This window comes from Lactuca sativa, chromosome 4 (genome assembly GCF_002870075.4).
Source record: "Lactuca sativa cultivar Salinas chromosome 4, Lsat_Salinas_v11, whole genome shotgun sequence".
Taxonomy (NCBI): Eukaryota; Viridiplantae; Streptophyta; class Magnoliopsida; order Asterales; family Asteraceae; genus Lactuca; species Lactuca sativa.
This window is the reverse complement of record NC_056626.2, coordinates 211,614,093-211,640,974: the sequence shown is the minus strand read 5'-3', so window position 1 is coordinate 211,640,974 and position 26,882 is coordinate 211,614,093. Positions and strand designations below refer to the sequence as shown.

At 38.9% G+C, this 26,882-nt stretch overlaps 1 long non-coding RNA gene across 1 annotated transcript; it reads left to right on the top strand.

The window, feature by feature from the left end:
* Positions 1 to 3,690: 3,690 nt before the first annotated feature.
* LOC111910870 (uncharacterized) lies at positions 3,691 to 4,344 on the top strand. Its single transcript, XR_002856670.3, has 3 exons — positions 3,691 to 3,768; positions 3,934 to 4,037; positions 4,125 to 4,344. It is a non-coding gene; the product is annotated as an uncharacterized LOC111910870 (long non-coding RNA).
* The last annotated feature ends 22,538 nt before the right edge of the window (positions 4,345 to 26,882 follow it).

Genomic DNA, 26,882 nt, shown 5'->3' with positions numbered 1-26,882 from the left:
GTTGATAATTGCATGATAACCCAAATGTTTAGTTGAGCCTATATACGTTCTAGTGCATTCGTGGCTTCCTTATTCCAGTGAAATCATGGGACAAAAACACGACCCCGCTCGGCTCGAGGGATGCAATATGTTTAGCAGCCTAAACCTGAAATGTATCCAGGAAGATTGTTATCGTTAGCCAATAAAGGTTGAGATTGAGCGCCCCTTCTTAAGCATGTAGGGATTTGAGTGAAAAAAGTGGGGTACATGTAAAAAAAAAAAAAAAAAAAAAAAAAAAAAAAAAAAAAAAGAGGATTACAAGAAAAGTTTGAAGAATTTTTGGAGCATCAAAGTCAAATATGAAATTAGAAGATCAAAAATTCCAAGAAATTCAAAAAGTTGAAGATACCAAAAATCAAACAATAAAGGTGGTGAATTCAAAGAGATCAAAGATCAAATTACCAAAGGAAGTGAAGAATTCCAAAAGAGTTCCATAGTGGTATCGAAAAAGTTGTAATTCTAGATTATGTATGCTTGGGTTGCTCAATTAAAAATATCTTGAGGGTAAGAGGTTTTCTGAGGATGGATTCGGAGGGTTGCATAAAATGAGCATAGTTCGGGATGAGTGGGCAAGTGTTTATGAGGATTGTGAGTATTTGGAGTATGGGAGGTCCTTAGGAAAAATTTTAGACACAAATGCACGCGTTGCGGTCTCGGCATAATGGTTGGGTTAGATTGGAGTTGTCATATGTGATTCTAATATGTTTTAAATTTTTAGTTTTGCTTGGGGGCAAGCAAAAGTCAAGTGTGGGGTATTTTGATATGTGCATAATTAGTTAATTATTTAGTATACATTTTTATTCATTTTAAACTAATTATGTGAATAATATGGACAAAAGGTACTTAATATTGTTTAAATTTTGTTTTCAGTCCAAAAGACATGCTTGGGAGTGAAAGGGAGCAAGGGAAAGCAATTAAAGACCAAAGAATGAAGATTGAGGAACAAAAGTCCATCTACTCGGCGAGTACACGAGTCTACTCGGCGAGTCCAGCTGAATATTCCAGAAGATAGCCACGGCTCCTGATCTAAGACGGATAACAACGAGTCTACTCGGCGAGTTGGGTCTGCTACTCGCCGAGTACCCCCTGCTTTGAGATATCTATAAAAATCGAACCTTTATCCGAGGGGACTACACTTTTGGCGATTTTTGAAGATCCTTCTGCGATTGAGAGCACTGGAAGACGCTGAGGAATTCTAATCTCCAACCTTTTGAAGAATTGAAGCAACTAGGTTAATCATTCCACTTAGCTTTAGGATTTGATGATGTCTAATCTAGTTAAACTTATTTTTGTGTGTGATTTTACTGCAACTATGAACTAATTTCGTTTTTGTTTCTGTTTGGGGAATACCAAGGAACTCCTATGGTTTAATTCTTAGTTTTGATTAATTGTTTATTGGTGATCTATTAAATTAAGTTTGTTAAAGACCCTTATGCATTAATCACGATTATTTTCTGTTAATTGGAAGACAATTAAGCTGCATGAACATCTCTTAGTTGTTAACCTCATATGTCTATGTGAACACCAATTCATATGCTTAGGAATAATGATTATGAAACTAAGATTAATAAGACAATAATTAGATTAATGTGTGAGCTTGTTTGAGAAACCATCAAACAAGAGGTTAATTGATTCACCACTACAAATCTTATTTAATCCAAATCATTAATCTAGGGAATTAATTAGTTTAAACATTTGATCACCGCTTAAATTAGTTAATTGTCTAAGGGCTAGGAGTAATGAACATGAACCTAACCACTTTAATTGGTAGCCAATAACAATTAATCTATCATAAATACAAATAACCATAGGAGTGAATTGGTTAAACCTAAATAGAAACATCTTTATCAAATTTGGTGAATTAGTTGTTTGTTTTAGTCATTTAGTTAATTAAGTGTTGCTTAAGTTTCTAGTCTTGTAAAACTAGAAGAAAAACCTTTTACTTTCATTAATTGTTTTAGTTAAAATTAGTTGTTAGTTTAATTTTCCGTTCCCTGAGTTCGACACCTTACTTACTAAACTATACCACTAAAAGACAGGTTCACTGCCTTTGTGTGCTAAATATATTAATAAAAGTAGGGAATAAAACAAGTGCATTCGAACTCCATTTTTGATGTTCATTATATCCTCGGAAAGCCCTCGACGAGATCTAAACCTTTTGTTTAGACTCTGTTAGCTAATTTTGACTTTATATTTTTAAGACAGACATAGATTGTTAAAGCTCGTATAAAACGTATAACTATCTCATTCGGTGTCCGTTTTTGTAGACTATGTTGTTTATTGTTGTACTTGTGCTATATATTCTGTTTAACTATAATTCATGAACTTAGTCGCATAGCTCGGCGTGTTGTGCCGTCTTGGTCGAGAGTGTGACACATTCACAGGGAAAGAAAGGTACATCACGACATACCCTTGAAGAAAGACGTTGGAGAACTCGATTTCCAAAATAGACATCGACACTAACATCCAAAAAATACATGAAACCAAATCCATGGAATCGAGTGAAAAATCATTCTTAAAAACCTTCACATGCTTCTTTAAACCTTCTTTAAATCCCAGTGTGTTTTCCTTCTTCACCGGTGAATAAGGAGAAAGATGGTGATGATGGTGATTTTGAATTGTGGTTTAGTAGTGGTTGTGATCTAACATATGAATGTGTAAATAAATATCTAGAAGATGAAGTTAAACACAAGGAAACCAACCAGAAACGTGAGTCAACATGGATGCGAATAGAAACAATTGTAGCCTCAAATGGAAATGAATCAAGGTTTGCTTCTTTTGTTGAATCGATAGTTGATGGTTGACTTTTGTGTTTGTCTCTCACCTGAATTTGGAACAGAGAACTAAGAATTGGAAATTGGGGATGATATTGTATGTTGATATAAATGTAGGGGGTACCCTTTTAGGGTTTTCTTGTTTATTGTTCTTTATGCTATTAGGTTGTGTTGGAAATCTTGTTGCATGTATTAATGGTTGGAGATGAAGAAAGGTTGATATTAAAGTGCTTTTTCAAGAGCATGAATAGACTTTAAGCCCTCAAAATACCAAAAGAAAAATAGATAAATAATATTTTAAAACAAACACGAAAAGTTCGTTGGGCTAATATAATATTTTCCTTTTTTGGAAACCTACTGTTTCGTAATGAATTCTGAAAGAAATTTTTTTTCCCTTAAGTATACAAGCTCCAAACCGTAGGTTTCCGGTGAAAGATAGATGAATTTTAAAACCAGAGGTTTTGATGGCTATTGTGGGCTATTTCTTTATTTTTGGCAAAAAAAAAAAGTGAGATCTCATTACGAAATCGGCTAGATTAGTCATTTTCTCCAAGATTTAATCAAGTTGACAAATGGTCCTTAGGCGAAATTTCACAAATGATTCTTTGTAGAAGTTTCACAAAACGTCAAAAATTGTCTTTATCCAAAACTCCTTGAACTTAACGGCTTCATATAACGGACATTCGTAGAAAAGACTACTACTAAACAATGTTTCGTAAAAAAAACATTTATACAAAATATTTTTCAATAAAAATGTTTTGAAAACAGAATTGAAACTATAAAGTGTAAAATTTTGTACTTTTTTATCTTTTTCACATTGACACAGTAATTTCATGGTCACGGGACTATAAATAGCCCCAGCCCCAAGATCCACATGCAATTTTCCGTCTATATTTCGGTGGCAAGGACGCGACTCTCTCTCGTTAGATTTGTTGGATCTCTTCCTACTCTTCAGGTATCTAACTTTAGATTTGTTCCGCACAATTTCGATGTTTTTTTTTTCTAAAAATGGAGGAATTAGGGTTTTGTTACAAACTTTTTTTGATACTCATGGTGATGAGAAAGTGAGTAATTATCCGATTTTATATTAAGTTTACAAACTCAGTGCGTTGTGTGATAGAGACATGGATAGTAAGGAGCAAAGCGAGAGATTGACGAACATTCAAGCTGAATTCGCCGATTACTTGAAAGCAAAGTACTTCTCGGATAAAGATATCTATGGAGGTAAAATTCAGAACTTCTGATTTCATTGCAATCTAATTGACTCACGCAAACTTTATGTATGATTTTTTTTTCTTTCTCATTTCATAGACTGGATTATAGATTTCTTCATCTGCATGAATAGAAAGTGAATTCGATATGGAATAAAAATGAACTTGATTATCTCCAATGTTTGTTTTGTCAAAGTGAAAATAGTAAACAGACTTTGCTTTTGGTGGATGTTTGCTAAATTGTGTTGGCAAATTGAGAAATATGATGTTTATTGTAATCTGATTATATTGTGGTCCTGAAATTTGCAACAATATTTGTTTATGACTGATGTTATTTGCTTTCCTTTTGGGCAATATGCTGGATGGAGTTGTCTGAGCAACAGTTAACCCAAAATTACATAACATCAAATGCACAAGTAAACATTGTGATTAAAATAATAAAAACGATTATGATTATCTTTCATCTTTTTTATACCTAAATCACCTAGCATAATACTAGTGATATATAAGTTCATGATTATGAGGGCATTAAATAAAGATAATTGTGTCTACCGACCATATAATATAATTGGATTGTAAAATGATAAAATTTTAATTCAGGTAAAATTTTTGAGAGAAGACGATAGACGGAATGACCATTCACTACATTGTTTTTTCTTTTTGACTTAATCTGGTAAGCTATATATGGACGTTTCTTTCCGAATTAATACAGAAACAACGATTTAATAAAGAAAGTCGGAGAAGTAATTTCATTTTCTCACATATTTTTTATTTTTTCTCAGTGAGGATGTGATTAGATCTTATCAGGATCCTGTTGGTTACTGGAATGAGAAGTACGCACCGCGTACAGAGCCTTCAACGGAAACAACAGCAACAACAACAACAACAACCAACCTTTCGGACGGAAACCACTCCTCTACAGATAGTTCTTAATATCAATATGTCTTTAAATCATATGCATATTTAGGCAGTTTTTAAAGTTGCACAATGGATTTGTGGGATAAAGTAAAAGTTGATGGTGGTATTTTAGACCGGCTAATGCTCTGGATTTTTCACCCTAGCTCACTAAAGTTTTTTTTTTTCAAACTCACTTTTCTTGCTTAAAAGCTACCGTTATGACCTGTTAATAGCTACTGTTATGACTTGTTATAGCTTTTTTTTCAGAGCTTAAGGGGGTAACGGTTGAAAAGACTACGACTGTAGTATGTCATATTGGTTCCCAAAATGAACTAAAGATGACAAATTGTATAAACTAGCTCTAAAAAAATTAAAATATTTTTCTTGTGATATTTTTGTTTTTTTTTTTTTTTTGTAAAACAACATCTTCATCGTTGGAAGTGATGCTATTTTGCAAAATGATGTTCACCACTAAAAAAGAATGATGTTATCTCACAAAAAATGAATTTAAACAAATAATTAAATAAATAACAAATCAGTAAAGTGTTTTTGTGTAAGCATTTTTGGTAATGACTTGGTAGGTCTAAGGTGATTCAAAGTGCTAGCTTTTGTCAAATTTTATGAATATATTGCAAGTAATATTTGATTAAATGGTGGTCATTTTATTATATTCTTTATCTGTTTTGTTAAATTTGGTGATTATCCTTAAAAACATTAAAACGGAACACTTCCATTTTAGCCTATATAGTTTATACTAATTTATAGCATTACAGAAAACCATAGAATCATATTAAAAGCCATAAGCCCATAACCGAGTCTTGATAGATTGGATAAAATGGAACGTTAATTTTTTAAAGGAGTATTCCTGTTTAGAATAGGTTCTTGAAAAGATGCTTCACAATGTGGTGAAGATACAAAGACTTTCTTGCTTTTAATAAAAGACAGCGTTAAATATCATATTCTTACAAATGTATATTTGCTACTTGAAATCATTTAATGGAAAAAAACATATAACAAATGAGAAGAACCAAACTCTCTTACAACGCTGATGAATCATAATCATGCCTAGCTAGCCCTAGAAATATCAACGCTCGTTTAATTCAGTCACAATCAGAGTAACAATTCAAGATCGTAGAGCATGTAGATCTAATGAAGACTTCTATTATAACATTGTACAAGAATATGTTCGGTTTTCTGACTTAAATGGAATCATTGACCTTGTTAGAATCATGGTGTACAAAACAAAATGTGTTTCCTATACTTGGTGTATCAACTATTGAGATTGGCATTGTTGTTTCCTATTACATAAGCGACAGTTGAGATATGTTTTTGGGCAATAAAATTTGTGAATAAGTTCGATGATCATTTTTGAATACTTCTCTTGCGTCATCGAAAAAAGAAAAACTATAAAAGGTTACAAATGAAGTTATATTTGATTGTTTCCAAAAATAAAAAATCTTAGAGGACAATTATGGTATGTTATTGACATTTTTTCTTGTAATTTAATATTTTTTATCTACTGATATTTAAAATCATTTTAACTTGACTTGAAAAAATGTCATAGAATTATAATTTTTTTGTATCCCAATCTATATCCAGCAGATCATGGATCTGCCACTACACCAAGGTGTACACATATATATAACAACTTAAGAACTGAAGAACCGAGATGAGACTATTGGCAATTGCATACCTATCTATTAATGATGAATTATGAAACATTTTGCCCTAATGCATAAGGTTGCATGCTTGTTCATATAATAGTTGAAGTGGTAAAAGGCAAGGTTTTAAATTTCAACAAGAGAGAAATCATAAGTTGCTAAAAATGTATATGCCAAAAGAATATGAAATAAATTTGTCGAATGATTATGTGAATCTAAATCTATAGTTGAAATATCCGGCTTCAAACTTCAATCCAAGCATATAAATCTCAATCAAAACTAAAAAATTCTAGAAAATCATATACAAACTACTGCTAAAAGGTAAATGAAATAAATTTCTCTTTTCCATATGTGGTTAACAATTACTTAATCTAACCATAAAAACAAATCATGACATCTGAACCTAAGAAATCATTCTAAATTTACCAACAAGTTAACATATACCAAGTAGTTAAATTAAAAAATTTCAAGGAAAGTTGTTTGATTTAACTTAAATGAGAACAATACATGAATGGACAATGAATGATATTTAAGGAGAAAAGAAACACTTCTTGATTTTTTTGAAGTAAGAACGAGAAGAAGATTAGCAGATTCCTCATTGAAAACAACCGCATAAAGAAAAGTCAAAGAAAATGACCGTTATACAATTTAACACCATATAAAAGTCATTATGTTATATAATTTTTCCATGCAATTGTGTTCTATAGTAATCGGCCCATACTCTCTTAGGGTGTGTAAGTGGACCTTGGAGGAAGATGCTAATAATTATTTTACCAAAACTTAACAAGTTCTTGAGCATCATAAACAAAGTTTATAATAAGAAACACAATATTTTGATATATATCACCATAAAATACAAAGAGTTCAAGAATATAATATTTCTTCCAATCAACAATTACATATTGTGAATAAACCCTATATAACACCCGAGACTCTTCTAGCTTCCAAAGTCCTTCAGCTCTGTGACCTTAGTTGTAGACCTCCTATGTGTAACATCACAAAAATCAAGACAAAATTTTCATTTTTAAAAACCATCCCCAAATCCATAAGTTTACAAAACAAGTTCCCAAAAATCATTATCATGAATCAGAGTATCTTAAAATCATCAAAACACATAAAATCCTGGATGATGTGAACGATCAAGACTTTGCCTTTCCCTTGTCCTCTGAAGTACCTAAAACCATAAAATTTAAACTGTAAGCCAAAGCGTAGTGCGTTCCCCCAAAATACAACCACACAACATATAACAACATGCATACTAGGTCCATAGTCATCAGATTGGATTACCCCTGAGCGAATAGCAAGAGTCTGGTTTGCCCACCTGGCCCACAACTCATGTTAGGATTGCTCTCATGCCCACAACATAAGTCTCTCTTACCTTTCCGGCCCACAACTTATGTCTAGCTTGCTCCTAGGTTTGTTGGCTTCTGCACAGAGTTGTATTGCCTCAACCCAACCACGCTATGCCAACATATGCAACAGATAAAACACATAACAAACAGATAATCATGCAAATCTAACAGATCACAACAACATAGAAACATCCTATACTAGGACACATAGCCTAGTGGGTCGATATTGGAGCCTTCGACCCACAAGTGCAGTAAGGAAAACTCACCTAACAGACTGAAAAAATAGTTGAATAGATCACTGCTCCAAATGTTGCCTCTATAGATCATTTATACAATTAACATGGACCCTAATTCAAACTACTATACAAATTAGCCAAAATGCCCTTAAGTCAAACTTGGTCAAAGTCAATGGTCAAGAGTCAACCTTCAGTTGGTCACCATGTCGTGGCTGTCCTTGGCCACGTTGTGGCCGCTAATCGAAAAAAAAAAAAAGACGAGCCTTAGCCAGTCGCTACGCCGGATGACCTAAGGCCAAGCCTTGGGCACTAGGCTCCTAACAACTTAATGGGTTAAGTCGATTTCTTCGATTCTAAGGGTTCCAAAGCTCAGATCTGGTCCATTCTATGGTCTAAGTGGATAAAGTTTCCAAATTTATCCCTTTAGACTCTCTAAAAGACAGATCTCACTTCTATGTCTAAAAAGGGGCAAAACATGACTTGGCTTCAACCAATAAGCACTTAATCTTGAAGACCTCTAGTCCAACACTTCTATAAAGGCTTCTAACATCATAAATAACATAAAAATTCTTGCTTTCCATACATGCATGTATAATGCATGTCTTGAACTCCCATTAGGTAAAAAAAAAGAAGGTTTGTGGCCAAAAATCCATGCATGACACCAAAACTCATTACTAGTCCAGATCCAAAGCAACAAATACCCTTAATGGCCTGGAAAATCATAAAGTTGCTGACTTTATGAGATCTCACCACTCCAACCAACAAGAGAATGAAGATTTAGGGATAAAACTCAAGATCTAGCAACCTATCATGATAAAAATTGAGTCTTTGACACTTATAAAGGTCCAAAAGAGTGCTATAATAAAGGATGAGGACTTGGTTGTTGAATCTTAGCTCACTTCTTCTTCTTCTTCCTTCAATGGCTTCAAAGGATACTAAATAGGACTTAAATAAAGGAGGAAGGGTTTCTCAAGTCTCGAGGAGGCTGATGGAGGCTCAGGGTGAGAAAACCCTAGCATCCTCATTCCTTTAAATAGGTTATGTCAATTGCCAGCTGTCATGCTATGGCCATATACTACCACGTCGTGGTGGCTTAAATGAACCCGCAATCTTATCTTGATTTGTCACATTATGGTGCCTCCACTATGCCGTGGCAAACCCTAAAATGCCAAAAACTGAAAATGTAAATTACCTTGGGATCTGAGTGTTACAACTCTCCCCCAATTGAATCAAACTTTATCCTCGAAGTCCACCACCGCAAATAACCGGGGTAACGCTCTCTCATTCCGTCCTACGGCTCCCACGTCTATCAAGAACCCTTTCGGAGCTACCACTGTACCTGGACCAGGTTCACCACTTTGTTGCATAGACACTTTATTTTTCTATCAAGGATCGTAATCAGTCTCTTCAAATAGTTTAGGCGCTTATTAGATTGAATGTCATCCAAAATCACCACAAACTCATCAGCTACACACTTCCAAACCGTAGTTTTCCGATGAAAGATAGATGATTTTTAAAACCTAAGGTTTTGATGGCTATTGTTGGCTACTTCTTAATTTTTGGATAAAGAGTGAGAACTCATTATGAAATCAGCTAGAGTAGTCATTTTATCCAAGATTTAATAAAGTTAACAAATGGTGCTTAGGTGAAATTTCACAAAAGATCCTTAGTAGAAGTTTCATAACGTCATAAATTGTTTTTATCCATGTAACACCCCGATTCTCAGGTAATGATTTATGTATGAATCTTTTGGGTTTTTGGGTCTACTCGACGAGTTGGCCGCCCTACTCGTTGAGTAGTAGCAGGTTGGTCCATGTGTTTTAGTGATCTACTCGGCGAGTCTAAGAGCGGACTCGACGAGTAGGAGTTGGCAGATAAAACCCAAGATTTCGTGGCATTTCACCCTATTTAAAGGATCATTGGCCTCCCCCAGCCTCCCTTTTACTGCTTCTTGTCCCTCTCAAACCCTAAATCGATCGCGTGTGTTCTTTTGGTGTGTTCAAGCTTGGAGGAGGAATTTTGGAGGAGGAAACACTTGGGGAAAACTAGCAAGTAGAAGCAAGAACTCGTGGGATTCAAGATCTACATCAGTGAACATTATCTTAAAGGTATTAGATTGTTTTCCTTGGCTCATGTTCATCTAAAATCTCTTTTGGATGGGTTTTATGAAAGGCTTCTTATGTTTGAGCTAAGATCTGAAGTTGTAACTTCAGATCTGGACTCCCTTTGGCCTCTAGATCCATAAAGTTATCAGCCTTGCCTAGTATGAGCCTTCCCTCAAGTGTGAGACTTCATTGCAAGCTTAGTTTTGTCATTTAAGGGCTTTAAAGCCTTGCATGCAAATAAATTTTCCAACTTTACGTGATAAGCATGCCTAAGGAGGTTGGATCTGCAATCAGGAACCTTTGCATGGCTTAAAAAGCATCTGTATGGATGAAGGATAGAAAGGACTCGGCGAGCCGCATGCTCGACTCGGCGAGTCATATGAAGATGGTCCTAAACTCGACGAGTTGGAAGAACAACTCGGAGAGTCCGATGAAGATTGTCGTAGAATCGGTGAGTCAGTAGAGTGACTCAGCGAGTCAGCTAGGGTTTTTCCAACCATTGGGTGCATGTGAACTTGTCAGGTTATGCGGGGGAAGACTCGACGAGTGACCATAGAGCTTTGACCACAAACCTTAGGAACTCGACGAGTCACTCTGGTGACTCGGCGAGCGGACAAGTATTACAAGGAACACAGCGAGTAGATGAGGGTACTCGACGAGTTAAGGTCAACATGGACTGTTGACCTTGACTTTGACCATGGGTTGACCAGTTGACTTCTGGAGGACATTTTGGAAAGACTAGAAATTTACAAGTATGGTTTACAATGGATATAGGAGGTGGAGTTAGTGGCAGTGATCCGAGGATTTGAGCTTATTTTATGAGTCGATAGTTGCGAGGTAAGTTACCTCATTATACTAAGGGGTCTAAGGCACCAAGGTCGGCCCATTGGATATGTTATTCTAGCAGTGTTAGTATGTTGAGTATAAAGTTAGTTTTGCATGCTAGTGGTTATGCCAGTAGGTAGATTTGTAGGACTACCTGTGATGTTATATGATTATTTGCATACTCAGTGGTTATGCTATATGTTGATATGTTATGTGGGAGGGGTTGAGGTGAGACTACTTCTTGCGGTAACCAACAAACCCGGGAGCATTCCAATTACGGGATAAGGGAGACTTGAATTGTGGGCTTGATGGCAAGCCAGATGTGAGTTGTGGGCCCGTAAGGCAATCCAGACTCACACTGCAGGCCCAGGGGTAATCCAGTCTGTAAAGTTGTGGACCCATTGCATGTTGTTTTGTTTAGTTTGTTATGCTATGATATTGTTGACAGGGTTATGTGGATTCTATGTGCATCAGTATTTTAGGGGATCTCACTAAGCTTTCGGGCTTACAGTTTCAGTTTATTGTTTCAGGTACATCTGGAGATCACGGCAAGGTGAAAGCATGATCGTACAGCTCCTCCTGTTTTGTTTATGGTTCTGGGAAAACTCTGATATTGAACTATTTTGAAAACAAGAATGTAATAACTGTTGCTTTTGAATGTTTTGAAAAGTTTTTAATTGGCTTGAATATTTTTGGGATATTACAAGTTGGTATCGGAGCCTTGGTTTGAGTGAATTGGAGGAACATTCGTGTGAATCCATTCTCAAATCAAGGAAAGATTTTCAAAATGGTTTTCAATATAAGTAAAGGAGGATGCAGGGTGTACGATCAGTCGGAGCCAGTAAGTAGACCCAAAAATACCATACAGTTATTTGATATTGTGATATGTTAGAACAGCATGCTAGTGCTAGGCTACGGATATTTTGGAATTGCATGATAGAATTTCCTGATTGCATGATGTCTGCTAGCCTAGGGTTTCCTTTATATGAGATTGACATCATTATTGTAGTTGCTTAGTGCATGCATCACGGTTATACATAATTAAGATCTTATAGCCTGAGAATGTTTGATTTGGCCTTATGTTCTTTTCTTGTTTGATTGGGAGCTTGGGGTAGGATTGGATATTCGAAAGTCTATAGGTCCAGAGTTATGTATGACTAGCATACACTAGTGCTGCAGGGTTGGTGGAAGTTTCATGGATGGGTGGGTTGTGAGAGGCCGGGAGGCCAATTATGTGATATTTAGCATTCCTCTAGGAGTGAGGACTGAGCGCTCTTTATGATTATGTGTATGGTTAGGGCGTTGTGATGATACTTGAGACAAATATGGGTAGGTGTAGAAGGTAGTATGGGCTCGTACTACTGAAAGCACATGACCCATACGCGTAGCAAGGAAGTCACAACCCCTAGGGTTGGGTTAGGAATTGGTTCCCTGTTTTATGTGGTCACCTGATATCTTTTTGTTATATTTTCAGTATGGTGGTTACGAGATGCTTTACGACTGGATCAGGATCAGGATCGGGAGACGGAGGCCAGGAGGGGCCAACAGCACCTGAGCCTATGGTGCAGATGGGTACAGATGAGTTGGATGCCAGGATCCGAGAGATACTGCATGATGAGGTTGCTGCTATGTTCCGGGCACAGCTGCCGGAGATGTTTGGGTCGATTAAGACCGCCATGGTTGAGTACTTTGATGTGCGCTATCCAGCCCTTAAGGAGATAGTTGTCGCATCAGTTGCATCAGTTGTATTTGCGGCAGGAGAGGAGCCAGTAGGGGCTTCTAGTATCGGGACTTCGATAATACGAATCCCCCTACTTTTGATGGGACACAGGATCTCATCAAGGCTATGAGGTGGATCTCATATGTGGAGGGGTGTTTCTTTACCTGCTCATGTCCTACTGACCAAAAGGTCAGGTGTGCTCTGAACCTGCTAAGGTCCAAGGCCAAGGACTGGTGAAGATTGGCGACTGCAACGCCCACTGATGATCAGAGAGCTGATATTACCTGGGAGCAGTTGAGGGATCTATTCTGCTCCCGGTACATTCATCGGGTCGATCAGGGACGATTGTCACAGGAATTTTTGAGTTTGAGGCAGGATGGGGAGTCGGTGATGGAGATCACTCGCATGTTTACCAAGAGGGCGATGGTCTGCCCAGAGTTTGCTTTTGAGCAGGCTTAGATGACCCGATATCTGAGCATGCTCATGACTGACATTCGTCAGTTTGTGTCTACCCAGCGATGTGATACTCTTTTGGAGTTGCAGGAGGCCGCTAGACTGCGTGAGTTAGAGATTGATCTGCAGTTGAGGGAGCAGCGGCAGGCCCAGACACATTCGCAGTCGGCGCCTAAGCGGTCTAAGACCGCTGATTCTATGGTCGGGAGATCAGTAGAGTCGCATTTGTGGGAAGTGTGGCAAGGGTCACTCTGGAGTATGCGAGCTGGTAGTGGGTGCCACAGGTGTGGCAAGGAGGGGCATTATGCGAAGGATTGTCGTTAGGCCGCCCCAGTTCCGAGTATGAGGTTATGCTACCACTATGATCAGGTTGGCCATGTGAAGGCCAACTGCCCATTGCTAGCCGCTAAGCCAGCACAGGTTCTAGCGCCAGCTACATTGAGGATTGCTGATGGGATGCCAGTTAAGGTCGAGCCTCCGAAGGCTCAGGGGCGTGCCTTCCTGCTTACGGCAGAAGAGGCTAGGCAGCACCAGATGTGGTTGCTAGTATGTTTATATCCTTTATCTCATTTATTATATCTGTGTTATGCTTATCTATTGTACCTGTGATTAGGTACGTTTTTAGTGAACTCCTTGCCCGCTTTGGTTTTATTTGACTTGGGGGCGTGTCAGTCTTTCGTATCTCAGTTGGTTAGTAGGGAGTTTGGTGTACCAGAGGGTGAGTTGGAGTGTCCGTTGAGAGTCTCTATCGCCAACGAACATGGGGTTTTTGCTTCTTCGTTCTACCGAGGGTGCAAGTTGGAGATTTTCGGAGTGTCCTTTCCAATAGATTTGATTTCGATTCCCATGGGGGAGGTGTGTGTAATAGTGGGCATGGATTGGATTAGTCGATTCGATGCTATGATTGACTATGGTAGTTCGAACCCCAAGTGGGGGATAACTGGTTGTATATGGTGAGGGCACCAGAATGGGGTCAGGGTTCTATTTAGCTGCCAGGGCTCGGTAGTACATTCAGCACGAGTGTGCGGATTTTCTGGCATATGTGGCGGATACGCAAGACAGGGATCAGAATTCAGTTTCTGAGGTTCCGGTAGTCAGAGAGTTTGCAGACGTGTTTTCGGAGGAGTTGTCAGGGGATACCTCCGGAGAGGCAGGTTGAGTTTAGGATCGACCTGGTGCCTAGCGCGACCCCTATCGCCAAGGCGTTGTACCGGTTGGCACCGCCATAGATGCAGGAGCTATCGTCATAACTGCAGGAAATGTTGGGCAAGAAGTTCATACGACTTAGCAGTTCTCCATGGGGAGCATCAATCCTCTTCGTCAAGAAGGACGGTTCGCACCGGATGTGCAATTATTATAGGGAGTTGAACAAGTTGACAATGAAGAACCGTTATCCACTCCCGAGCATAAATTATCTCTTTGATCAGTTGCAGGGTGCATCTTCGTTCTCCAAGATTGATTTGAGGTTAGGGTATCATCAGGTCCGGGTCCGGGTCATTACGAGTTCATGGTGATGCCGTTTGGGCTCACCAACACGCCAGCAGTATTCATGAACCTGATAAATCGGGTTTACAGGCCGATGCTTGATAGCTCGGTCATCATGTTCATAGATGACATCTTGGTGTATTCCAAGACCCGTGAGCAACATGAGGAGCACCTCAGGGAGTTGTTGGGAGTCCTAAGACAAGAACGGTTGCATGCTAAGTTCTTGAAGTGCAAGTTTTGGTTACGAGAGGTCCATTTCCTTGTACATCTCGTCAACAAGGAGGGAATTTTGATCGATCCGGCCAAAATCGAGGCGGTCATGCAGTGGGAAGTGCCGAGGTCTCCATCGGATATCAGAAATTTCCTGGGATTAGCAGGGTACTGTTGGGTTTTGAGCATTCTAACACTCCTATAGTGTACATGCAACCCTATAAACCTTGGATCTATGTTTTCTCTAAAAATACATGCAAATAAGAATTTCCAAGGTGTACATCCTAACTAGCATGGCATGGGGAACTTGAATCATAAAAATACTAGTAGAATGACATACTTTTAGTAGTGGTTGATTCCTTGGAGTTTGAGAGCCTAGCACCAATAGTGTGGAGCCTCAAATGGAAATCACAAATCACCACAAACTTTAGAAAACTCTTGAGAGAATAATTCACACTCTTGAATTTGGCCACCACTCTTGTACACACACAACTAGTGTCAAATCAAGTGCCAAGGACTCCTTTATATAGCGTGGAGGATTAGGGTTACATCCATGTAAACCATAATACTCATGACTCTTCCTTTCCAAGGATCCATGGGTTAAAAGCTCCATGGACCATCCATGGACTCCCATGCAAGCCTAGCCCATTCCAAATGAGTATTAGCCCACAATATATAAATACAAGAGCCCATATTTAATTAGTCACCTTTTTATCACTAAATTAATTCTAAATTATTTATGATCAATACTAATTAAATAATATGATTTAATATTAATATATTATAACTTATAATATATTAACAAATCATAAACATATTATTCTCAAAAGATTATCCAAATCGTTCGGGTGAAGTGCAACCCAAATGGACCATGTCGGGTCGGGTCAAGTGCATCTCAAATATTGTTATGGACTTAGACACCTTATCCAACAGGTACTACCGAAGATTCATTCGAGATTCCTCCAAGATTTCAGTATCCCTCACTCGTCTAACGAGGAAGGGGGTGGATTTTCGGTGGGGCCCTAAGCAGCAAAGGGCATTTGAGACCCTCTGTCATCGGTTGTGTGAGGCTCCAGTCTTGACACTCCCAGAGGGAGTTAAAGATTTTGTGGTATTATGTGATGCATCCATGGGGGCAGTCCTCATGCAAAGAGGACGGGTGATAGCCTACGCGTCGCGACAATTGAAGCCGCGTGAGATGAGGTATCCTACTCATGATTTAGAGCTGGGAGCGGTGGTGTTCTCTCTCAAGATATGGAGACATTACCTATATGGGGTCTGTTGTACCATATACACGGATCACAAGAGCTTGAGACACATCATCGACCAGCCGAACCTGAACATCATGCAGCGCAGGTGGCTGGATGTAGTCAAGGACTACGACTGATCCTTTACCACCCTGGTAAAGCGAACGTCGTGGCAGATGCTTTGAGCCACAAGGCAACTTGGTCTTCCACCCCAGTAGTGTGTATGAGGATAGTAGTGGATTCTCCGCTTATGAGCTTGATCTGGGATGCTCAGGTCGAGAGCATGCGACCGGAGAACTGGAAGTTGGAGAGGATCAAGGGTGAGAATACCCAGTTCGTGCAGGATAGTCGGGGATTACTGACCCGATGTGGTCGGTTATGGGTTCCGATGTCTAGTGGGGTCATACAAACAGTCATGGAGGAGGCTCATAAGCCTCACTTATCTATTCACCCGGGGGCTACCAAGATGTACTGAGACCTAAGTTTGAGTTGTTGGTGGCCATGTATGAAGCGAGAAATCGCTTGGTATGTTGAGAGGTGCTTGACCTGCAGGATGGTCAAGGCCGAGCATCATAGGTCGCATGGTATGTTGCAGCCTCTAGAGATTCCCATGTGGAAATGGGAGCAGATCACGATGGATTTTATTACCAAACTGTCGAGCACGGCGACAGGGTTTGATGCTATATGGGTCATCGTAGATCGATTGACCAAGAGTGCCCATTTCTAGGCTATTTAGGAGAGTTCTTCGGCCAAGAAGTTGGCCACCATGTACGTCCGCGAGACCGTCGCTCACCATGGAGTTCCGGTCTTCGTTGTTTCCGACCGGGATGTAAGGTTTACCTCCCGTTTCTGGCAGAAGTTCCACAAGGGACTAGGCACGCGATTGCATTTTAGTACAACCTTTCATCCGCAGACAGATGGCCAGATTGAACGGACCATTCAGACCCTTGAGGATATGTTGAGGGTGTGTGTAACCGACTTTGGTGGGAGTTGGGATTCCCATCTGCCCCTTGCGGAGTTCACCTACAACAACAGCTATCACTTCAGCATTGGCGCCCTGCCTTTGGAGTTGTTGTATGCTCGGAGATGTTGTACCCCAGTTTGTTGGGGTGAGGTCGGACACAGGGTGATGGGATGGCCAGAGGTAGTCATGCAGACTACCGAGAAGATTCAACAAATTAGGCAGAGACTTCAGACCACTCAGAGTCGACAAAAGAGTTACGCTGATCAGAGTTATAGTTTCAGGTGGATGATATGGTACTCCTGAAGGTCTCGCCCTGGAAGGGTGTGATTCGATTCAGGAAGAGGGGGAAATTGGGTCTCGGATACATTGGGTCATTCAGGGTCATTGCCAGGGTTGGCAAAGTGGCGTACAGGCTAGATCTCCCAGAGGAGCTTGGTTGGATCCACAACACTTTCCACGTTTCGCAGTTGCGAAAGTGCATTGGGGATCAAGAGGCAGTGGTGTCGTTGGATAATATTCATGTTGATGAACGACTGAATTACGTGGAGAGGCCTGTGGCCATACTTGAGAGGACGATGAAAGTTCTGCGGAATAAGGAGATAGCTTTGGTAAAAGTGCAGTAGGAACATCGGAGGGGATCCGAGTAAACATGGGAGCCAGAGGCAGAGATGCGAGAGCATTACCCGACGTTGTTTACCCCAGCAGACTTCGAGGGTGAAGTCTCGTTCAAGTGGGGGAGAATTGTAACTCTCCGATTCTCGGGTATTGATTTATGTATGAATCTTTTTGGTTTTTGTGTCTACTCGACGAGTTAGTCGCCCTACTCATCGAGTAGTAGCGGGTTGGTCCGCATGTTTTAGTGATCTACTCGGCGAGTCCAAGAGCGGACTCGATGAGTAGGAGCTAGCAGATGAAACCCTAGATTTCAGGGCATTTCACCCTATTTAAATGATCATTGGCCTCCCTCAGCCTACCCTTTACTACTTCTTGTCCCTCTCAAACCCTAAACCGAGTGTGTGTGTTCTTTTGGTGTGTTCAAGCTTGGAGGAGGAATTTTGGAGGAGGAAACACTTAGGGAAAACAAGCAAGTAGAAGCAAGAACTCATGGGATTCAAGATCTACATCAGTGAACATTCTCTTTAAGGTATTAAATTGTTTTCCTTGGCTCATGTTCATCTAAAATCTCTTTTGCATGGGTTTTATGAAAGGCTTCTTATGTTTGAGCTAAGATCTGAAGTTGTAACTTCAGATCTAGACTCCTTTGGCCTCTAGATCCATAAAGTTATCAGCATTGCCTAGTATGAGCCTTCCCTCAAGTGTGAGACTTCATTGCAAGCTTAGTTTTGTCATTTAAGGGCTTTAAAGCCTTGCATGCACGTAAAGTTTGCAACTTTATGTGATAAGCATGCCTAAGGAGGTTGGATCTACAATCTGGAACCTTTGTATGGCTTAAAAAGCATTCGTATGGATGAATGATAGAAGGGACTCGGCGAGCCACATGCTCGACTCGGCGAGTCATATGAAGATGGTCCTGAACTCGACGAGTTGGAAGAACAACTCGGCGAGTCCGATGAAGATTGTCGTAGAATCAGCGAGTCAGTAGAGTGACTCGGCGAGTCAGCTAAGGTTTTTCCAACCATTAGGTGCGTGTGAACTTGTCGGGTTATGCGGGGGAAGACTCGACGAGTGGCCATAGAGCTTCGACCATGAACCTTAGGAACTCAACGATTCACTCTGGTGACTCGGCGAGCGGACAAGTATTACAAGGAACACGGCGAGTAGATGAGGGTACTCGACGAGTTAAGGTCAACATGGATTGTTGACCTTGACTTTGACCATGGGTTGACCAGTTGACTTCTGGAGGACATTTTGGAAAGACTGGAAATTTACAAGTACGGTTTACAATGGATATATGTGGTGGACTTAGTGGCAGTGATCCGAGGATTTGAGCTTATTTTATGAGTTGACAGTTGCGAGCAAGGTTGTAAAAATCGCTCGGCGGTAGCTCGGTGGTCGAATGGCGATAGGCGATTAATCAGACTCGGTGGGGATTAATCGGCGATTAATCGGGGACCCTAAATTATTTAAAAAATTAAGTATTTGAAAATTTTAAATTTTAAAATTTTGAATTTTTAAAAATTTTAGTATAATATTTTAAAATTTGAAAGCTTAAAAATTTTAAAATTTTAAATTTTGGTGTAATATTAGAAAAATATTTTTTTTTTGAATTTTTTAAATATTTTCCGCCTATGACCGCCGAGGACCGCCAAGGCCGCCTAGGACCGCCAAGTCCGAGTTATGATACTGAATTAATGAGTGCGATTGTACAAATGCTTTTATAAAAATACTACTTCTATTTTTAAAGTATTTTTGAAAAGTTACGTCAGAGAAGTTTTGTCCCGTTGTATTTATAGTTTGTATATCTTACGTGGTTCGATATACTTAGTTCACTATAAACAAAGCTCTAATACCAATCTGTCACACCCCCAAACCTGAACGGCGGAATCATTCGGGGGCGGAGGACGTCATGCTCAGTATCATAACCATAGTGAAGAAAGTAAACACAACCATCATAAATATAATTTAAAAGGTTCCATCGTTGCAAAAATACATGTTTCCAAATAAATTACATATGATGTCAAAATAGTTCAAAAGAAATTTGCGCCTTAGCATCTTGCCTTCAAAAATCTTGTGGTTACCTGTATTACTGAATACCTGAGAATACAAGTTGTTTTTGAAAGAGTATCAGCATTAAAGTTGGTGACTCCATAAGCAATTTATGAATGAAGAATGGATGTTGTTCATTAAAGTTTGTTACAAGTTTGTTTCCAGAAAATCCAATATTTTCTAAAAGGTTTATTGTAGTCTTAACTGATCCAAGACTTGGTATATGTAAGTAAATCGTCATACTTATGTGTGGTTTTATATTTAAATAAAACTCCTTTTTGTGAAATCATTAAATTCCCGTGAACAGTATGTTTTGTTAATCTTCCATGTGAGTTGTTATAACCATGCTAAGACTCGAAGACCTCGTACTCGACGTTCTTCAAGCGTCGGAATGTTATGACACTTGTCACCCCAGACATGTCGGTCTAGCTGTTACAAGCAGCTTAGGTGCGAGTTTGTCAGACCCAATATAGATCTATACACAACTGTCACGCTTTCCCTACAAGAGATTTTGGCTATAACTACAGGACTTTTCTGTTGTACTTAAGAGTACCCTGAAGGTGAATGTCTCACAAATTTATTCATTAACATGTTGACGTAGTTTGTAAAGAAGACCCATTTTGTAAATCGATTGTGTTACTGTTTCTTTTGTTAAACGAAGTGTCCAAACTATACCTATTATAGTTTATCAGTTGTGTGTTATGATTTAAACAAACCTTGATATGTATGACTTTGTATTTCAACGAAAATGAAATTGAAACTACTAAGTGTAAAGCTTTCACACCTCGCTCAGCAAGTTACAAGGTGTGAATAACTCTTAAACTTGTGTTTGACAGTTTTACCCTTAACTGTCACTGTTTTAGAATATTTATAGAAAAATTATCATAAGTCGAAAACTAAATCCGTAAACTCTGAGAGTTTGTAAAAAGAGTCTACTGTGTTCATAAATTTTCCTATAATTTTTGGTAGTCTCAACTAGTGTGAAGATGTTCATCTTCACAACTTGGTCTGATTTCGTTGCTGTAGTGATAGGCAGTTTTGTAAAAATCACCATAAATTATAGAAAAATCGTATGAAGATGTGCAACTAGTCATTTTAAAGGTATAAACCTGAACTATTTGCATAATAAACATTTTTGAAAAATATTAAGTTTAAGTTGGGTAAAACAATTCGTAAACAGGTCACAATTTTTCTGTTGTAAGCTGTCAAGTTAAGTTTTAAATATGTTTTGGTGTTTTAACTTGTATCCCCCCCCCCCCTGAAAACTAAAGAAAACTGGAAAATATAGGGGTATGAACTCACCTTGAGTGATTTCTTGAAGAGTGGAAGGTTGAAGACGAGGAGTATCAAGTCAAGAACACTTGATGAACACGTGAAGGTTTGGATGATCCTAAGAACGATTTTTGGTGTTAAAATGTGTGTAGATGATCCAAGAGTGTTATGAAAACATGGAATAACACTTGAGTCTATATGAAATACTTACCAAAAAGTGAAGTAATAGCTCAAGAACACTTCCAAAAAGTGGCTGGAAGTAGAGAGAAACTAAGCTTCCTTGTGGGGTAAGAAAAGTATAAAAGTGTGGAAATGATCAAAGTAAATCAAGAGATCTTCCAAGGACTTCTTTATATAGATGTGGCTGGAGCAACTTGCAAGGTTGAAGGGATGTTTGCCTTGGTTTGTGTGATGTGGATAGTGTTGGACTAATAAGGAAGTGACACATGGAAGGCAAGTGGGCACACTTGACCCACTTGAGCTGTAAAATATCCTTAGATATTTTTGTTAATGAAATAATGATTTTAAATTAATAAATCCTTGGGAAATAAATAAAATATGAGTTTTGGAGGTTTAAAATGGTAAAAATATAAATTTTGTGAAAAAATCCCGTCAAAAACGGGATTAGGAGGCGAAAGTAGTCGAAAACCGAAAGAACAAAGCGAACCTGCGAGGGGTTCGGTCCTTAGGGGGTGAGAACTGAGAGAAGGGAGAAGGGACTGAAGGTAGGTTCGGTCCGAGGAGAGCATTTCGGTTCTGAGAGGCTTCGGCTCTAAGAGGTTCCCTCTAAGAGGGTTCGGTTCCTAAGAAGGGTTTCGACCCTATTTAGCTAATTTTCAAGTTAACTTCCAGTTTCAAGCGGGTTTTGGCCAAGTTAAGGGTCGGGATGACCCGGTTGACTATAAAAAGTTTAGAGAGATTTTGAGAGAGATTTGGGAGAGATTTAATTTTAGCCATTATTATTGCATCACCTTGCAACGCAAGTTTCGTGAACCTCGTTATGCTTCGTTTATGATTGTTTTAAGTCCCTGAAAGGGTTCTTAGTCGTGTTTTGATGCGTTTAACTCCCTTTTTATGTTTATACATTGCTAAACACATAAATTCTCCGAGGCACTTGGATTCTTGACATACAAATGCACATTTTTATACATAAAATAACTTTTATCATAGAAGTACAAGTTAAGTTTGACCGGTTTGACTTTGACTTTGACTTGAATTTGATGGTTGTCACAGCTTCAATCTTCAAAGAACTAGCTCTTTTCCCTTCCGGAATCACCTTTCTACTTAAGGCGTCGGCTACGATATTTGCTTTCCTTGAGTGGTAAAGTATCTCACAATCATAGTCTTGAGTAGCTCCATCCATCGGTGTTGTCTCATATTCAATTCTTTCTGAGAAAATAGATATTGAATGCTTTTATGATCCATATAGAGTTTGCATTTGGTTCCATAAAGATAGTGTCTCCAAATCTTTAAGACAAAAACCACTGCTTCAAGCTCTAAATCATGATTCGGATAATTCTGCTCGTGGGTCTTCAATTATCTTGAGACATAAGCTGCTACTTTGTCCCTTTGGGTAAGGACACATCCCAATCTAATCTTAAAAGCATCACTAAAAACTGGAAAGTTATGAGTTCCTTCTGGTAGGATGAAGATTCGTGCTTCACACAACCTCTTCTTCAATTCACCAAAAGCTTTTTTTTTTTGCTTCTCGCTCCAAGTATAGGCAACTCCATTTTGGGTCAAGGTTGTCAATGGAGTTCTAATAGAAGAAAATTTTTTAATGGATCTTAGATAGTAACCCACCAATCCCAGAAAACTATGAATCTCAGTGGGATTCTTTAGCGTCTCCCATTTCATCACAACTTCTATCTTTGTTGGTTCAACCATAATGCCTTCTTGATTAACTATATGACCCAAGAATTGTATCACCCGTACCCAAAAGTCACACTTGGAGAACTTTACATAAAGCTTCTCCCTCTTAAGGACTTCCGGTACTTCTCGGAGATGCTTACCATGATCTTCATTACTGTTGGAGTAAATCAAGATATCATCAATGAACACTATTACTGATTTATTGAGAAAAGGTTTACAAACTCGATGCATTAGATGCATGAATGCTACTGGAGCATTTGTTAGTCAAAAGGACATAACAAGGAATTCATAGTGCCTATATCTTATTCTAAAGGTTGTCTTCTCAATATCTTACTCCCTAATCTTCAACTAGTGACAGCATGACCAGAGATCAATTTTGGAGAAAACGATTGCTTCCTGCAATTGATCAAACAAGTTGCCTATCCTAGGTAAAGGATACCTATTTTTAACGTAGCTTTGTTTAGCTCCCTATAGTCAATGCACATTCTCATAGTACAATCATTATTCTATACGAACAGTACAAGAGCTCCCCAAGGTGATGAACTATGTCTTATAAAACCTTTGTCCAACAACTCCTGGAGTTGTGTCATTAAATCCTTCATTTATGTAGGTGCTAAACGATACGGTGCTTTTGCAATTGGCGTCATGCCTGGAAATAAGTCGATCATGAACTCTACATGTATCTCTCTTGTGGTAATCCTGGTAATTCATCTAGAAATACCTAAGGAAAATCTCGCACAACAGGTATATCACTGTAACAATTTTGAAAATTGTTACCGAACGTTAATCGCCAAAAGTAACAAACATCAAGTATAATAGAGTTAATACGTAATATTTATTAAATTATGATAAAAATACAAAATTTCATATAAAAATATATAGGAAAAATCAATCGAATCCTTCGTAAACTGTAAAAATTAATGCGCCGAAGCATATATATATATATATATATATATTCTGAAAGTACACGTCAACGTGATCCCGAAAATATAAATTTTGTAGAAATCCGAATTCGTATGAATTAATTATGCATTTTAGAAGATATAAAAATCAATCGCGCACACAAAGTTACAAAGACGAAAACTACAAAGAGATTGGTTGACTTTTAGAGAAAGTCACCAACTAGACAATCACAGTACATGTTAAAGTAGGAATTATGAGGTACGGAACGCCTAAAACGAATATCACGTGTGAGAGTTATGATTTTTAATAAAATTATAACGGAAATAAAAACACGTCGAAAAATGAAAGTCAAAACTAGAAAAAACAACCAAAAGGAAAGTTGTATAGAATGACATGCTATAAATAGCTGGTCTCTACAGTTCTTTTTCTCACACCATTCTCGATTCTCTCTCTCTCTAAAAACGCCTCGTGTGTCATCACCTCGATCGCTTCTCGAAGTGATAACATGTGGTTTCTAACCTAAAACAACGGTTTTACATATACAAGTGAGTTCTCGGCCCCATTTTCAACTCTTTTCAAGGGGAATATATGTCTACAATGCAACTTTACATAGTTATAACTAATTTTAGTTAGATAATTATGCTCATAACATTAGAATAATATTATGCCTGGTGCCCAAACTCTTTAACTAATATTATGTCTTTTTGTTATACTAAACCACAATGATAGATGGAATCATACCTAGTTGTTATGCTGCCCAGTTGCAAGAAACACCGATACTCTTGTAGTTACTATAGCCAAATCTCTAACGTAACTTATTACCTAGTATTTATTCTGGCCAAATCTCTCGCATAGCATTTCACCTAGTCATCATAATGGCCAACTCTCTAGGAAAACATTATACCTAGTCGTTATTCTGTCAAATACTCATAGATAATATTCACACAATGTAACGCCTCGAGGTATTAATTATTTAAACTTTTTTTAAACTATTGTTGGGCTTAATATGGAATGAAAAGAATATTGTTTTTGGTTTATGCATTTGGGCCAAGTATTAGGCATCCCATAAGACGTATGTTGGGCATAGCCTGGACGTACGCGGGGCGTAATGGCCTTTAATGGAAGCGGGGACGCGCACACTTACGTGCAACGTAAGTTAGCAGATAAGAAAACTATAATTTAAGGGTTTAAGACCTATATAAACCCCATGATAGCCTCCCTATGGATTATTACCAGCCTCCTCGCCCCCATAAAAACCCTAATACGTCCTTACTTTCTCTTTTGTGTGATTTTGCTCCTTATGAGAGTTTTTAGTGAGAAAGAAGTTGTGAAGAAGGAAAGCAAAGGTTGGAGAAGAATATTGAGCTCAGAGATATGGACTAGGCTCACTCTTTGTCACCAAGAAGGTATAAAGCACTAAACTTTCTTCCCATATGCTAGATCTAGAGTTATTGAAGTTTTAGACCTTTTTAGGTCCAAAGGTTGGACCTTGATCATGGAGTTTTGTTTTTTAGCTTGGGAGTGCCATCCTTTGAGCTCAAAGCACCTCATTAGACATAAAGTTTTGATCTTGGAGGTTTGCATGAGGCCATGCATGAGATCTAGTCTTTTCTTTGAGGTTAGGATATTGCTTTTTGAAGTTTGAGCCTTTATGAGTTACCCAAGCCATCAAGTAAGCAACTTTATGGATTAGGACAGAGAATAAGACATGGATCTGAATTTATAGCTTATGAATCGAAGTATTAAGCACTTAATAAGAAGGTGGCTTAATTGGGTTGTACGTTGGGTGTACAAGGAGGTACGCACGGCGTACAAGCCAGCAGCCAGTACGCCCAGCGTACTTTGGGGTACACCCCACATATGCGATCAGTTTGGGCTTCGAGCTTTTGGGCCTCGGTGTGGGATGTGCTTTGGATTTAGAATCTTTGGGCCTTAGGAGTCATCAGGAGTCATATTATGGGTCAAGGGCATTTTTGGGCTTAAGTAGGCCCAATGTAGAATAATTGGGCCATTAGTGGGCCTTTTATGGGCCAGAAGGGTACTTAGAAGGAATTAAAGGGGTTGGTCTATGATTATAACCCACAACATAGCAGGGGTAAAATAGTCATTCTACCCATAGAAAGGTCCTCATTTTGATTAAGTCTTTGATTTGTCATGATAGTCGGAGAGCAGCCGGGACAGCAGTCAGGGATCTTTCACAAGGGTTTTCAGCAGTCAGTTCTCCGAGGTGAGTCCTCTTCTAGTATAAGCGGGTCTACGGCCACAATGTCGGCCCGTTTATATAGCAGTAGCCTGGATGCTTGATGTCTTCGAGATTCAAGCATGTGTTGTTATATGTATTGTGTCGGGAAAGCCGATACAATATGTGATTATGCTAAATGCTTATGAAATGTTATATCCAGTTCATTCCGGAATTCGGTCCGATGTCGAGCGGGGCCTAATGCAGTGGGCGGGGCCCAAGTTACTCCGGACTTCGTTCCGATGCCGAGCGGGTCCCAATGCAGTGGGCGGGGCCCAAGTGACTCCGGACTTCGATCCAATGCCGTGCGGGGCCCAAGTTATTCCGGACTTCGCTCTGATGTCGGGCGGGGCCCGATGCAATGGGCAAGGCCCAGTAATTGTTGTATGTGTTTATTATGTTGATGTATGGTATGTGGTAGTTTGGGGGAGCTCACGAAGCTTTGTGCTTACAGTTTCAGTTTTGGTTTCAGGTACTTCCGCTAGCAAGGGGAAGAGCTCGGGTTGATGGCATGGCACACACCACAGTTGCAGTTTATCCCTGGGAGTTTTATTCATATAATTTGATATGAGATTAACTTCAGTTTTGAATTAATACATTTACTATGACATTTTGAGACATTCGATCCATAGTTATTTATATAATGGCTAATGATGTGGTTTTTAGTAATATTAAAACAAAAAATTTTGGGTTGTTACAAGTTGGTATTAGAGCCTTGGTTTGATAAATTCAGGCACGCTTTCGAGTGTT